The sequence below is a fragment of the Neofelis nebulosa genome, chromosome X (genome assembly GCF_028018385.1).
Source record: "Neofelis nebulosa isolate mNeoNeb1 chromosome X, mNeoNeb1.pri, whole genome shotgun sequence".
NCBI classification, from domain to species: domain Eukaryota; kingdom Metazoa; phylum Chordata; class Mammalia; order Carnivora; family Felidae; genus Neofelis; species Neofelis nebulosa.
In genome coordinates, this window is record NC_080800.1 from 61,523,373 (window position 1) to 61,538,466 (window position 15,094).

General features: G+C 36.7%; 1 long non-coding RNA gene across 5 annotated transcripts in view; it reads right to left on the reverse strand.

The window, feature by feature from the left end:
- Positions 1 to 213: 213 nt before the first annotated feature.
- LOC131502763 (uncharacterized) overlaps positions 214 to 15,094 on the reverse strand; it is a 30,149-nt gene continuing 15,268 nt past the window's right edge. The window contains exons 2-7 of one of the 5 annotated variants that reach the window (XR_009257173.1): positions 14,378 to 14,470; positions 8,209 to 8,406; positions 7,554 to 7,696; positions 5,947 to 6,159; positions 4,655 to 4,784; positions 214 to 3,580 (exon numbers count right to left, since the gene is read on the reverse strand). This is a non-coding gene — a long non-coding RNA (uncharacterized LOC131502763). Of the gene's footprint in view, positions 3,581 to 4,654; positions 4,785 to 5,946; positions 6,160 to 7,553; positions 7,734 to 8,208; positions 8,407 to 14,377; positions 14,471 to 15,094 lie in introns of all 5 variants that reach the window. The other 4 variants (XR_009257174.1, XR_009257172.1, XR_009257170.1 and 1 more) reach the window with 4 other exon arrangements.

Consider the following 15,094-nt stretch of genomic DNA (forward strand, 5'->3'; position numbering starts at 1 on the left):
GACACATGTATCGGCTTATTCTCAGCTGTAAGCACAATGAAATGATAAATCTTCGTATCTCTTTAGTGCCTATAATAGTGAGTCCACATAGTAAGTAACTGATATTCATTCATTCATTCAACAAGTATTTAAACCCTCAGTTTCTATAACTATTTATATTACCTTTGTCATAGTGGATGTCAGGAACACAATGAGAATTTTCTGGAGACAATGCCTATCTCACAGAAAGTTTTATTCACACAGAAAACAGCTAATGTCTTATATTTATATAGCACTTTAGAAAGTGCAAGTGCAATCTCAATCATTACATTTACCTGTTACCTGGTAAAATATACTGGTGATAATTTAATTTGACATGACCATTAAAGTCTTGATTGATTAAAACAAGCAATATCCAATTCTTTACATCTAAATAGTCTAGGACATAAGCCCCCCTCTTATTACTTGGAAGCATTATCTTAGATTTCAGAGTACCCAAAATATACCTGGCCCATAAAAGGCAAATAATATTCATAAACATATAACACACTGGTATCTATACAGTGCTTTAGTTTACAAAGTACTTTAATATGCACCTCATAATCTGACATTTTTAATTCCCTAATGAGGACACTGTTTTTCCCTTTGACATCTGTAGCACTTAGCATGGTATGTGACATGTTATAAGTTTTCACAATAGCTTAATCCCTTGTGTTTGCAGTATATTTTATGCTTTAAAAGCAGCTTCCATGTGTTTGCTTTTCTGCTACCTGGAATACTGTATTTTTACTTAAAATTACCAGAGCAGCGGAAACATGATGGCCACAAATATATGAATTATTCATTTGTCAAACAATTCCTAATATCTGCATAGTATTACATATTTCTGACAAAGTACTTTATTCAGGCTTCTTTTAATCTTTGTATTCACAGTGTCTAGTAGAATGTACAGTAGAATGTACATACTGTGTAGTCAATATTCATTCATCAACTCTGAAACTCATAAATCTTTAAGTGCTTTACAATTTACAAAGCACATTCACATATTTTTCTTCAGGTCACCTGGAGGTAATAGTACATAATTATTGCATCCTTAAGTGTCTAGCTCAGGGACAGGCACACACAAGTATTATTCAGCACACAGTCCCTGGTATGTATATCAGGGATGATAGTATGGCCCACAGACCAAATCTACTTGGTTCACATGCTAACAGTAGTTTTTCTTTGTAAAGTGTTAATTTAAAAAAAATGTGTCAGAGACCATATGGCTCACAAAACCTAAAATATTTACCATCTGACCCTTTACAGAAAGGGTGTGATGACCCCTGATTTACATAATGCTTCACAACTGACAGTGCACTTTAAATGTCAGCTGTGCATGGCTGCCGATATACTATTAATGAGAATGCCTTGCACTTTTTTCTCTGCTTTACAATGCTTTCACATATATTCTCAATTGTTTAAATTTTCTTCTCTCATGGTAAGGGGGGGAAATCAAGGAAAGGATTAAACCTGCTAAGTAAATATTCCCAAGTTCTCTCACCTTTAAACCTTGAGGTGGGTATTAAACCCAGGAGCAGTACTGGCACAGTCTACCAAATTACTAGGCCACTACTATGAGCAGGGAGTTCAAACTGCCTCCTTGGGGCCTCACTCTGTCCCAGGACCAATCATCTGTTTTTTAACCATCACTAGGGAATCTCAAACCCCAGGAATCCTGCTCACCCAAGCTCAAAGAAGTAAGGTGTTTCTGGCTGGTGTTTCAACAGTCTGGCACACCTGGGTATTTCTTGTCTAATTCTTCTCATTGGCCTGGAACATCTCTTCACATTTTCTCTAAATAGCCTAGCACCTTTTTTCCCACAACAGCCTGATGCTTGCCTTTGCTCATCAGCCTATAGCTCCTAAAGAAAAGGGACAAATGAAATACAATGTTACCTATATGTCTCTCTCATGTGAATTGGAGGCAAAGACAAATGGAAATTTAAAAAACAAACAATAAATGGCCCAAAACTGTGATAAAAATTGGCTTAAGACTGGACCAAGCATAATACTGCCAATGTAAAGATATGTTTCCTTAAGGTAATGGCAACATCTAAAAGGACATCTCAAAAAAGTGGGCTTAAATGGAAACATAAGAACTGTCAAGGGAGAACTGAAAATGTCCAAGAGTAGGAAGGATGGCAATAGAAAAAAGCTGGGGTTTAGCGTTCTCATCTTGGGATTTCCTTTGGTCTTGGGGCTTCTATCCTTCTTGGATTCTGTGTCATGGGCTTCTAGCTTCCCACCTAATTTAGCCTTGAGATAGATTTCTCTCTTTGACCTTCTGTCCATCTAGAGGCTGGAGTCCTGGGTCTTTATGTGTGTCTGGGGCCTTCCATCCTTGGATCTTAGATCTTCAAGCTAAAGTTTTTATCTCAGGTCTTAGACATGGTGTCTTATGTCCCAGGCTTTTGATGGGTCCCCATTCTTAGGCCTTCAGTCTCCTACTCTGGGTCTTTGGACTTCTATCTAACTCAAGTCTTGAACTTTCCATCCAACTCAGTCAGGTCTTCTATCCAACAAGGACCACCTTTTTACATCATGGCTGTCAGGACTTTGGATGGTCTCAAGCCTGAAGTTTCCAACTATCTTGAGACAGGTTTTCCATTTTTGTCTTTAGGTCTCAAGTCTCAAACCATCTGTCTTTTACTTTGGGCCTTCTCTCCATTATGGGCCTTCCACTTTCTGTCCATCATAGGTCTTGGGTCATTTCACAGGGTGTCCTGGCATAATGAACAGCTCTGCAATGTGTATTTTGATAGTTGACACACTGTACCTATTGGGAAGGGGTTAGGAAGCCCCTTTGTCACAAAGACACACACATGATCATACAAATGCACAAAAATATGCAAGGATAGAGGACTGCATAAAGTCAAAGAGGGGGAAACACAGACTCACAAAGAGGCTGAAATACTCAAAGGTGAGTAGAAGGGGAAAAGCAGAGAAGAAACAAGAGAACAGAGATGAATGCTGAAATGGAAAAATCACAAAGAGCAAGGAAACACTGAGACAGAGCAGGAAAAAAAAAACAGAGAAAAAGAGACACTGAGACAGAGCAGGAAAAAAAAAGAGAGAGAGAAAAAGAGACACTGAGACAAAGCAGGACAAAATAGAGAGAAAATGGCCCAAGAGAGGCAGAAATTTGAGATAATGAGTAGAAAAAGCAGAAGGGAAGGCAGAATGAGAAAAAGGTGAAATGTGAAACCAACAAGAAGGGTAAGGGAAGACAAAAAATCAGAGTTCACAACAGAACAAGAAGAGAGGTATAGGCAGAACAAGAAATGAACAAAAAGCACACATCATGTGACACAGAGACACAAAGGGAAGAACAGTGAAAGAAGAGCCAGATCTAGGAGAACAAAGAGAATCACTAACAAAATGAAAAAACTGGAGAGAGACATCCAAGACAAGGCACAGACAACTCTTAGGAACAAGAAAATGAGACAAAGATACACAGAGAAGAAACTAACAAGAGAATCATGGAATGGCTGAGACACACTTTAGACAGAGAAGGAAGACCAAAGAGATTCAAGAAAAAAAATAGACAAAGAAATACACACTTATGAGTGAAAGAGGTAAGCAAAGGTAGACATTCAGAGGAAGAGGGTAAGAAGTAAAGACAAGATAAAGTAAGGGGCACAACAGGCATATGAGAAGCATCACAAAAAGAAGACAACAAAAGAAAACCAAAAAGTGCATTAATAATTACAATAAGCTATCATCAGTACCAATACTACTTATATTACTAACAATAATTATTATAACAACCACCACCAATATAGATGTTTTCTATTTACAAACTTTTACCTTACAAATTTCTTACACAGAATCAAAACATGCCACTAGATGGTATTAATGGTCACCTCTATTGTGTCAAATGAACTTACAAAACTTCTTGGGTTGCCTTTTACTTACCATGTGCCAGACACTGTACTAAACACTTTACATACATGATTTCACTTAAGCCTCACATACGAGTCTAACCACAAACTAAATTGACAAAAGCCATACACCTATTGAGTAGCAGATTTAAACAGAATGTGTACCTTTTAATATCCTGCTTCAATTGTTTACAAGGATTTTCAAAAGAGCCAAATAAGATGCCACAAGTGAGTGAATATTATGATAAAGGGCCCTTAGAGAGCATCTAGTCAATCCCCTCACTTTATTTCATCACCTTTCTCCATCCCTTTAAAAAACTGACTTCATTTTCATACCCTTCCCAATTACAATGGCAACTTCAGGGACTGGGCTTCCTTTAACACTAAATCTTAACTGCAGTAGATGCTTTCACAAGAGAAGGTGAGAAAGAACCATGGAGAAAAAAAAACATTTTTTTTTTGTTTTAGGCTTCTATAGTTTACATCTCTAAGAGTATTGAGGCATTTATGTGGTGAAGATAAAGAAAAAACAAGATGAGACTCAATTACTCTGACACAACTGTATGCAGACTGTAATATCTTTGAATTGCTTCAGTGAACCTAGTTGGTAATACAGGTTATTGGTTATCCTCGGAACTCACTTTTGGCACCCCCTGCACGTTAAACCATCATACTTCATCCTATACAAACCTGGAACAAACAACTATTAGCTTTAAAGTGATTCTCACAGGATTATAACACTAACAACTTACTTCATTCTGCTGTTCTAAAATGTTAGCATGCCAGGCATGTTGATCTTCCTTTGATGTGTTCAAATTTCTTGCTCTCTGCATTGCTTTGGGGATACAATGATTTGGCAGATAAGAAGGGAACAATCAGGAGCTACAAAAAATGAGAGGGAAACAATGTAAATGCCATAAAGAAGTATTAACTGAGTACTAGGCAAGAGTTATGGGAAAATTCAAATTAATGAGCTATAGAAACGGGTCTCTACAAAGCTTAGAAACATAAAGTTGAGGTTTTTATGTCTTTAGAGATAAAACTAACACACGTTCTTCATTCAACAGAACAGGAAACTATGGCAAGAATAGGAAACTATCTTGCCTAATAACACTCACTGAATCACTGCAAACATCATCAATCCCCTTATTCTTTTGGTTGAATAATCTGTACAAAACCTGTATAATCAGGGCTTACTACTTACTGATGCTTACCTCCATCTCCCAACCTACATCCCCCTAATCAGCTTCTCTTATCACCAACCTAGAGTATGCAGGGTCCTGGTTCTTTAGATCCTACATCCTAGATGTGTGGCGACAGATAACTCTGTGCCATTTCTGGTCAGGTTCCATCAACCAGCAAGTACAGCATAAAAAGATACAGCTCCTATGTATCTTCGCAAACAGTTTGTTTTTGCATTTTATCTCAAAGACAGCCCAAGGCATCTTGAAATATGTAAATGATTATCAAGATTCCCCAATAGGGCCTCAAGAAAGACTCTGGGGACAAAAGGGTACAAAATGATGATATGCCATGATCAATGGTGCAGATGCAGCAATTGTTTCCCATGCTCTCCTTAAAGAAAGAACAATTTAGGGGAGCCTGGGTGGCTCAGTCGGTTAAGCATCCAACTTTGGCTCAGGTCATGTCCTTGCGGCTGGTGAGTTCAAGACCCGCATCGGGCTCCATGCCTATAGCCTGCCTCGGATTCTGTGTCTCCCTCTCTCTCTGTCCCTCCCCTGCTCGCACTCTGTCTCTCTCTCCCTAAAAAATAAATAAATATTAAAAAAAAGAACAATTTAACTATAAGCCTCTACCACACACTAGTCCTACCCTAAACATCCTAACTCATGCAGCCTACTACTGTCTTCACATTATTTTCAACCATCTCACACCCAGTTGCTTCCCAGGTTAGTTAGGAAGCTGTTTTGACCAAAACATACACAGTTGATAATAATGGAAACAATCTTAATGGAAAACTAAGTGCAACGTAAAACAAGATCAAAATTAAAAGCTACTTATTATGCTTTTAGGGACAACTTACCCACCTCTGATGTGTGGCGGTTGTTGTGAGACTTCATCTTCCTACCTGGGCTCAGGAAAGAATCTTGGTAAAGCCTCCTAGCCTAGGGTTGTTGCCCAGTGATAGTGAGCTTTTCCCCTGGAGGATCCTCATGCCCCATCTCCACCTAGGGATCGTCAAAGGGAATGGGTCACTAACACTGTAGAGCAACAAGCCTATTCTTCAGAGGAAGATCTGGAGAAGAGATAAAAGAAAAATAAGTTACTGAAATGCAGAACACTGGAAAAGTCTGTCCCAATTAGCAATTAGTCATTAAATTAAACCTTGTCTGCCCTTTTCTTCAGATGGAATGAGGGGTGAAAATTTAGAACTGTGTAGCACTCCATATCCTACCTACCAGCCTAACAACATGCAAATGCTTCTATTCATTCCAGCTCCATTCCTTGCATTTCCCTTCATCTCCAAGAGCAATTTAAAACTGAATAACTACCCAAATTCCCATACCGTGCTTTATTCTACAGTATCCACTGATGAGCATTTCTCTAGGGTGTATTATTAATACCTTGTTATTCTCATCATAAAATAGGATGGGGTTCAAGAAATCAAGAGCTTGAAAGTAAGAAAGGTAAAGTTTTCTCAACCAAGTGAGCCATCGAGTCACTTAGAAAAACTCCCACGTGACCTGACTCTGAGTTCTTTAAGAATTCTTCACATTGCCTCAGGCTTTTATAAAGCACTATTTTAAGAACTGAGCAATCTACCTCAATCAAAGTGCCTCTCCATCTAGTTTTATATAGCATTTCCCTCTTTTAATTTTTATATCAAGTATTAAGATACTGTAACAATGCCAAGGTAAACAAAACTGTTTTCTACTCAATCCACATAGTACATTTTCTTGAACAGCTCATATAAATGGGGCACCACCAGAATCCCAGTATATTCAGAGAAATCAATAATGGTTACAGGCATATAAAACACCGGTTATAACAACATCTAAGCATATCTATGCAAAAGGAAAAACAAGATACAGAAAGCTAGGAATCCAGTAAATAGCTTACACAGGCCCTTGGGTCTCTGTTATTCTACCTTTCAGCAATTTTATGGTTCTTCAAATTAACAAATTCTCAACTTTTTAAAACAAGGGAATGACAGTGGCAATGGAATTGGGACTGCCAAAACAGGGCTAGGACACATATCAAGTTGGTACTATGCATCAACAAATCCTCAACACTTACCTACTAGTCTGTCAAAGGAATGTGGAAATAATTTCAATTTCAAGGCTTGCTAATCAGAATGGATAGGTTTGTTCTATCTTTCCTACTAAGTAGCTATGATATGCGAAAGGAAGTGATTTATTGTTTTGCGTCTCTCATTCTTTGTTTTTGAAATGGGGATCAAGTATGCTTGCCCTTATAGACCTCACTGGAGCTTAGCTCTGGAGGGATAAATGAAATAATAGGCCACACTCATCTGTAAAGTCAAAATATATGTGTCTATGACCAAAAAAAAAATGTAGGAACTGATAAAAAAAACAAACTGGCTCATGTTCTGTTTTAAAAGCAGAGCTGCAAGAAGTTAAAGTCCATAAAGCCAAAGACAGAATTCCCATAATGATGAGCTCCCCAAACTACCTTTTTTTTTTCCAGGTGGCCTGCAAGCCATCATCTTAGGTTATTTGGAGTTTATCCAGATTCTCAAAAGGAAAGATCTGCTGAATGTGAAGCTGCTTAGAGCTACTTGCAGTCCTCAGGTTTCACATGCTCGGAACGTCCTTGAGAAGAAAGACAGGACTCAGGAAGACACCAAAACTGTTGAGAAATCCTCAACAATAAAAACAAAGCACTTTGTATGGTATGGTGTGGAAAGCACTAGGTATGGCTTCCAGATTCCTGATCAGGAATTACTATATGATAAGTACCTTTATATCAGTATCAAACAAATTCTAACAGTAGTATGTGAAAGATCACTTATTCAACTCTACTCTTTAGATAAGATATCCAGTGAAACCAAACCGGTGTTCTATGATGTTCTTTCTCAATATGAGCAGAATACGCTTCAAAATCTCTTGGCAACATCCTTTCCCATCCTTATTTAAGATTAGATACTTTATCCCCTAATACAGGCTTCCAATTAAACATGGCAATTCATGCATATCTATACATATTTATTCTTCTCCTTCTTGAAACCCCATTAATGATGGTAAATGGGCATTCCATGTACAAGTAAATTTACTCAAAGAATTTTTAAATTAATGGATTGAAATACAAATTCATTTATACACACCCCAGTTAAGATACCTAAAAAGAAATGACTAGTCCAATCTCTCCAGATCTTCTGATCCACTCTGAACCATATTTACTGAGTATGGCTGCATTAGACCAAAGCCTTCTAGTTTTGTTATTACACTGATGACATGTTCAAGAAGCATTCCCTTTCCATTAAAGGGGAGCTAAAGCCAGAGAAAGTGATTACATTTTGGAACTGGTAAAAAAAAAAAAAGCAAAACAAAAAAAAACATATTTTAGGATTCAATACTCATTGACAAGAATTTTAAGACTCTCAGTCTGTCATCTCATAGTTCAACAAAACGTCAACGTACTTTAGACCTAAAACCCTAGTGTCATAGCTGGCCAGCTGGTTCAAGTACTCCAACACTAGCCAAGTCACAGAATCATCACAGCTAGAAGGGGTATTATTGATCATATAATTGGACATTTTCATTCCCTAAAGAAACTGGGAGCCCTGGAGATGAAATTCCATCAATGTTATACAACTAGTTAGTAGGTGGCCAAGTGGTACTTAAACCCAGGTTATCTCTCAATTCAGAGGTCTTTTGCCTGTGGGGTATGGGCAAGGACACTCAGGGGTATAGGAGGCTTCTACAAAATTTTTTACCACATTTATACTTCACTATAAAAATAGTCTAGATCATTTAGATGACTACCTTTAAATGGAAAAATTCCAGTGCCAAATTAGTGGCAAGTGGTACTACTTTTGTTGCCTGGAGTTTAAAGAAAAGGACAGAGGAAAACAATATATAAATGAATATTGTACCAAATGAAAGACATATAGCACTGCCATGTGCTATAACAAGATCTTGCAGCAGCTTGAAAAGGGTAATAATTTGGTTAAGGGTATTAACAGCACATGAGAGAAAAGACATGCCATGCTGCAAAGAAGCAATACGATAATAGTAACATTTTCACATTTTAGTAGCCATTTATATACTATTACTTTGTATACTTGCTGTGTTTTACAGTTTTATTATCGATCTAAGCACAAAGACTTTATTCTTATTTTTTTCATGCTCTTTAGCTTAAAAATTATTTCCATGAACTCAGAAGGGGCATAGGAATTTTTTAAAGAAAAGTTTAATCAAATACAGCAAAATGATAATTGTAGAATCTAAGTGGTGAGTATATTGGTGTTCACTAAACAAATTTTTCAACTTTTCTGAAAATGTTCATAATAAATGTTGGAGGGGAAAGAGGAAAAAATTGAGACAAGAGCTCCCTACTGTCAAACTTGTACAGATTTCAGAAACAGTGTCTCAAATATCTAACATAAAATATAAAAATTATGCCCAATAAAAATTAACATGTTACTACTCCATACGCAATACAAGTGACACATCAATCAGAACACTTAAAAATTAGCACACCAATTAGCTTGAATAAAATTCAGTAAAATTACAATGTTGAAAATTGCATTTGGGTTACAAATTGCCAGGAAAAAAATCTACTCCTTGGGTCTTATGTAGGTATTTTGGACAGCTAGCTGGAGGTCACTAAATGGATTTTCTCTACCTTACATAGGAACGTGCCCTTCTCTTCCCTCCCCGCCTCCAGTGTTCGCAAGGTACTATAGCTAATCACAAAAAAAATACTGAGAAAATAAATGCATACCCAAGAAACAGATTACCTAACTTTATTAGAGTAATTTAACCTGAAAATGAGGTGCAAAATGTGGAAATTGGGATAGAGCCTAGTTGTTAAGAAAGGTTTGTTTCTGCAACCTATTGTAAGTTTCAACACTTAGAGAAACATTTAGGGTAGAACAGTCATATTTAATTTCAGAAATTTTTAATCAACCTATAGCTAAACTCTCCCTAAACTCAACCATAGAGGCAACTGTCAATGTACTCACCTACCCTAACATGAACATAAAAAAAATAAATAAATAAATTAAAAAATCCCCTAACCAAGCCAGGCTGTTGGAGTAGAAAGTAACAGATAATGCACGAGAGAAGACTATAATGATTCATGGGATAATGGGCTATAGTTGGAAATCTCTGTATAAACCCATGTTCAGCTGAAACTAGAGATTATTACACATATAAATACTAATAGATATGTACATATACATGAGTTAATATGCATATATATATATATATCTTTTTGCTCTTATCAATTCAGAAGGTATAGAAGCAATAACACCCCAGTAGCAATGAGCACACATAGCACCCACATCTCAATTTCTAATACTGCTCTCCAATAAAAAGAATAGAACTCATTGGAGAAATGGTAGATTCTGGGATGAGAGACATACACATGAGCCTGCAGCATCTTGTAGTGCCAGAAAGAACTCAAACAAAAAACAAAAACTCACAAGGATGAGGTTATATTCAAGGAACCAACTGAAAGAACTCCCACTGGCCAAAGCTGAAACAATATGAACCAAAATAAGTAATACTGAATCATTATCCAGCATATAAAATAAATATTCATGAGTCCACATTGGTATATGTGAATTATTAAATAAATACATAAGCTGGGGGAGAAAAGATACATTTTCCATGCAGAAGAATTCCAAATAACTTATGTAGATACTCAACCATCAAAGAGATGGAGCAAAACTCCCCATTCTTTAAGCATATAGTGACTTCCTTTCAAATACACTATGATAAGGGAAAAAGTAATTTTTTAATATTTACTTATTTTGTGAGAGAGAGCGTATGTGAGTGAGAGTGTGAGCATGAGTAGGAGAGAGGCAGAGACAGAGGGAGAGAATCACAAGCAGGTTCCGCACTCAGTACCGAGCCCAATGTGGGGCTCAGTCCCACGACCTTGAGATCAAGACCTGAGCCAATATCAAAAGTCAGACGTTCAACCAACTGAGCCACCCAGGAGCCCCAGGGAAAAAAATAATTTTATATGTTAAGTGGAGAAACTTGGCAAACAGTACCTTAGCCAAGTGATAAGGATCAATATCAACAGTGATATGTCATATTGATAGTATGTACTCAAGAAGTAAAAATGGGGGGCACCTGGGTGGCGCAGTCGGTTAAGCGTCCGACTTCAGCCAGGTCACGATCTCGCGGTCCGTGAGTTCGAGCCCCGCGTCAGGCTCTGGGCTGATGGCTCGGAGCCTGGAGCCTGTTTCCGATTCTGTGTCTCCCTCTCTCTCTGCCCCTCCCCTGTTCATGCTCTGTCTCTCTCTGTCCAAAAAAAAAAAAAAAAAAAAACGTTGAAAAAAAAAAAAAAGGAAGTAAAAATGGCAGTCTATTTCTGTGGTCTTCCACCCAAAAACTCATGCTGAGTCTTGTCATGATAAGAACATCAGACAAATCCCAATAAAGGGACATTTTACAGAATACTTGACCGTTAGTCCTCAAAATTGTCAAGGCTATCAAAAAATAAAGTCTGAGAAACTATCATAACTAAGAGGAGCCTAAGGAAGACATGACTACTAGATAAAATGTGGTATCTTGGACGGGATCCTGTAACATTAAAAAAGCATTAAAGAAAAACTGAGGAAATGTAAATAAAGTATGGACTTTAGTTAATAATAATGTAGCAATACTGGTTCACTAATTGTGACAAATGTATCACAGCACTATAACATGTTAATAGTAAGGAAAAATGGGTGTGGGGTATACAGAAACTCCCTCTGTACTCTCTTCAAAACCATTCTGTAAACCTCTAAAATAAGCAAGTTTTTTTTTCTTTTAAATCTTCCAACCAGATGCTGAAGGCTTAAAAATCGCAGGGTTTTTGTTTTGTTTTTTTTATTTTTTTTTTTAATATGAAACTTATTGTCAAATTGGTTTCCATACAACATGTTTTTTTTTTTTAAAGCAAGTGCAAAATGGACCTGAGAACTGGTAATTCTGTGTTCCAGATTTTGCTGCAGTAGGTATCATCATTGTTGGCAAATCTGGCCTAAAGACTTGCTTTTTCTTTTCTGTTTATAGGGATTTAATTGTACTTGGTTTTGAAGTTGAAACATATGAGGCCCAAATATGAAGAATCCATAATGTCAAAGTTATTAAAATTAGCAATTAAACTCTTATTCTTGTTCATCAGACTTTATGAAAGGACCCAGTCAATCCATTACAAAACGAAGGCAGTGAGTTATAGACAGTTTTCAGTCAGGGAAACATGTAAGGCTAGAAAATTCTAATGGTATATAGATCATAGAATAATTGCATACCAATGCTAAGCAATGGCAAGCATACTAACAAACAAAAAATATAGTATGCCATAAGTTTTCAAAGCTATGAATTAAAGTAACCTAGGTATTTGATAATGAGTCCAGTAATGTAAAAATAGAGTATGACAAAAGTTTTCACCTCTATGGATAAGGTAACCTAGAAATTTTATGAGACGTGGTAATGTACACTGATCTCCCAGCAATATCCTTACTTCCAAACTGTTACAAACATTCAGTTACATATTTTATGCAATAAGAAAGTATTACTTGGATCTGCTGCATAGCCTCTAACATTTCTGGGGAAACTAGAATAGCATTCTAGTTGGTCAAACATTAGTCTACCCAACATCTAAGAAATCTAGCACTGGCCAAATTTAAAATTTGCTTCAATCTCTCATCCTATCATGAAGAAATCAAAAGCTCATTTCCAACGTAGTCATCAGAATGAAGGATAGAGTTCTTTATCAAATTCATTTGCACAGGGAGCACAAGGAGCCTAACATTCGATGTCTCAGTACTCTAATTTGGAGAGATCAAGGAAAAGCAATCAAGTAAAACCTAAATCACCAATAAAAAGTCAACACAATATCATCAATATAATGATATATAACTGTGCATGGCCATTGAAGTTTAACTTGTTAAATTCAGTGGGTCAGCTAAGTCTCAAACAAATACTTAAGATTCAACTTGAGTTGGATTTTGAGGGAAACCAGTGTTAAGTGCTATTTGTCTATGCCAAAACTATGGTAGTGAGAATATCAAGTTTTCTTCCAATCCAATCTGCAAGGCTTGAGGCAGAGGAAGGCATTAGCTCTGTTTAACCATACACCATCAATACTCTGTCACCAACCAAGTTTATAAGGTTTGGGGGAACAGTTACCTCAGTTCAGATATCAATTTTCTTCTCTTTAATATGGTAAATTCCCAGAACACTTTCACAAATAATATTTTAGCAGACACCACAGATTAACTTTTTAAATTATTTACTTCAAGTCAAACTCCCATGCAGGTGTATATTTGCTAACCAGGGCCCAGATATCCTGAAAAAAAATTATGAATGCTTAATCATAGCAGCCCTAGGTCTTATGTTTTTCTACAATTTAGGGAGGTGGTTAGAGAAATGGGTAGATAAGTTGTAGAAAGGTAGAAAAACTAAAGGGGTATTTGGGAAAAGATGCACAAAACAAGGATCAGAAAACTTCCTCCAATCCTATATATTAAGGTTCTATAAGAAAGAAAGTCAGAAATGAAATCACAATAACCACTTAGAGAAATGCCCAAAAAAAACCTTAAGTGCCTTCCAATTTTCCAAATGACAAAATGTCATTTTCAGGGATTGAGACATTCGATTCAAGTCTCTGTATTAATTTATCAGCCATCCCTAGACTGAAGTTGAGACAGATGGTGATTTTATCCAAGGACCAGGACCAAAGGCTAAATGTTCCTATTCCCACTTCTGAACTTTTTCATAATTTTGCCAGCATCTCATTCCTTCTGCCCCCAAACTCATGAAAAGAAGTGACTCTATCCAAGAAAACATGTGCTTCATTAAAATACACTTGCAAAAAGCAAGAAACGCTGCAGTTGTGTCTGTAAGCCTTTAGCCTACATATCCCAAGTAAACTGACCAAAGTGCTCCCTAGTCATACTTTGCATTTTCCCCTTGCCATCACTTTGCTCAATAAGAGTGTTTCTTTCACTCTTCTTCCTCTGTGCCCCACAGAACGTCCCAACATGTTTATGCTACTCATCAAATTGCCCAACACCATAATCATTTGCTCATTTTAGCATCCTTGTTGACAGGAATCATATCTATGGTTTTGTTATTTATTCCAGTGTATAACCCAATAAGTATTTGTTGAGTTAACACAAAGATTATATCAATTTTGAAGATGCCCACATTTTCAGAGCATCCCATTTTATAAATGCTAGAGACTTTATTTCAAGCAATGAATTGAAATATAATATAATTAATTATATTATAATTATAATATAATATAATATAATATCCAAGATTCACCTTTGGATGCTGTCTAGTGCAGGCTTCAATCCACTTAAAATTGATCCATCCTTCCTCTTCAGTGGGGGTATAGAACCAGCTCAGAATTGATCCCTTTAAAACAAATTCCAATAAATATTTATAGTTGTGTATCAATGTTGAATAATTTTATTAGCAACAAAAAAAGGTCTCAAGCATAGACCAGTGTTTCTCAAATTGGGGTGATAAGAACCCTGGGGGTTTGTGGATATATTCTCCGGGATCCCCAAATCCTACATAAATTATATAAAACATCATATACCTTTAATAAAGATATCTTAAAATTGGAAAACATGTTTACATTTCAAATAACCTTGTTAAGTCACTGTTTCTCAAAACATATATTCTTTAGGATCTCAAGAAATTTTGTTCCTTTAAAACACATTTTATCCTGACTAATTCAGTTTGAGAAACAATGGCATACACCACATTTCCAAGGTGGCTCAGAATCATTTGTATACTACTACCAATCAGTCAGACTGGGGGATGTCTTTAGGCATCAGTGGAAAACAAGCCATGAGGAAATATTGATAGGAATTAAAATGAGCAGTAAGAGAAGCTCCACTCATTAATATGGTTCTTCTTGCTCCTGCCAGGATGCATGGGTATGCACAAAAGTTTTGAATTTGATGTTAATATTTTTTTTCAGCTGGACCTTTTTCAGTTTGTTTCATACCAGGGAGGCTAAGCTTTTTAGCT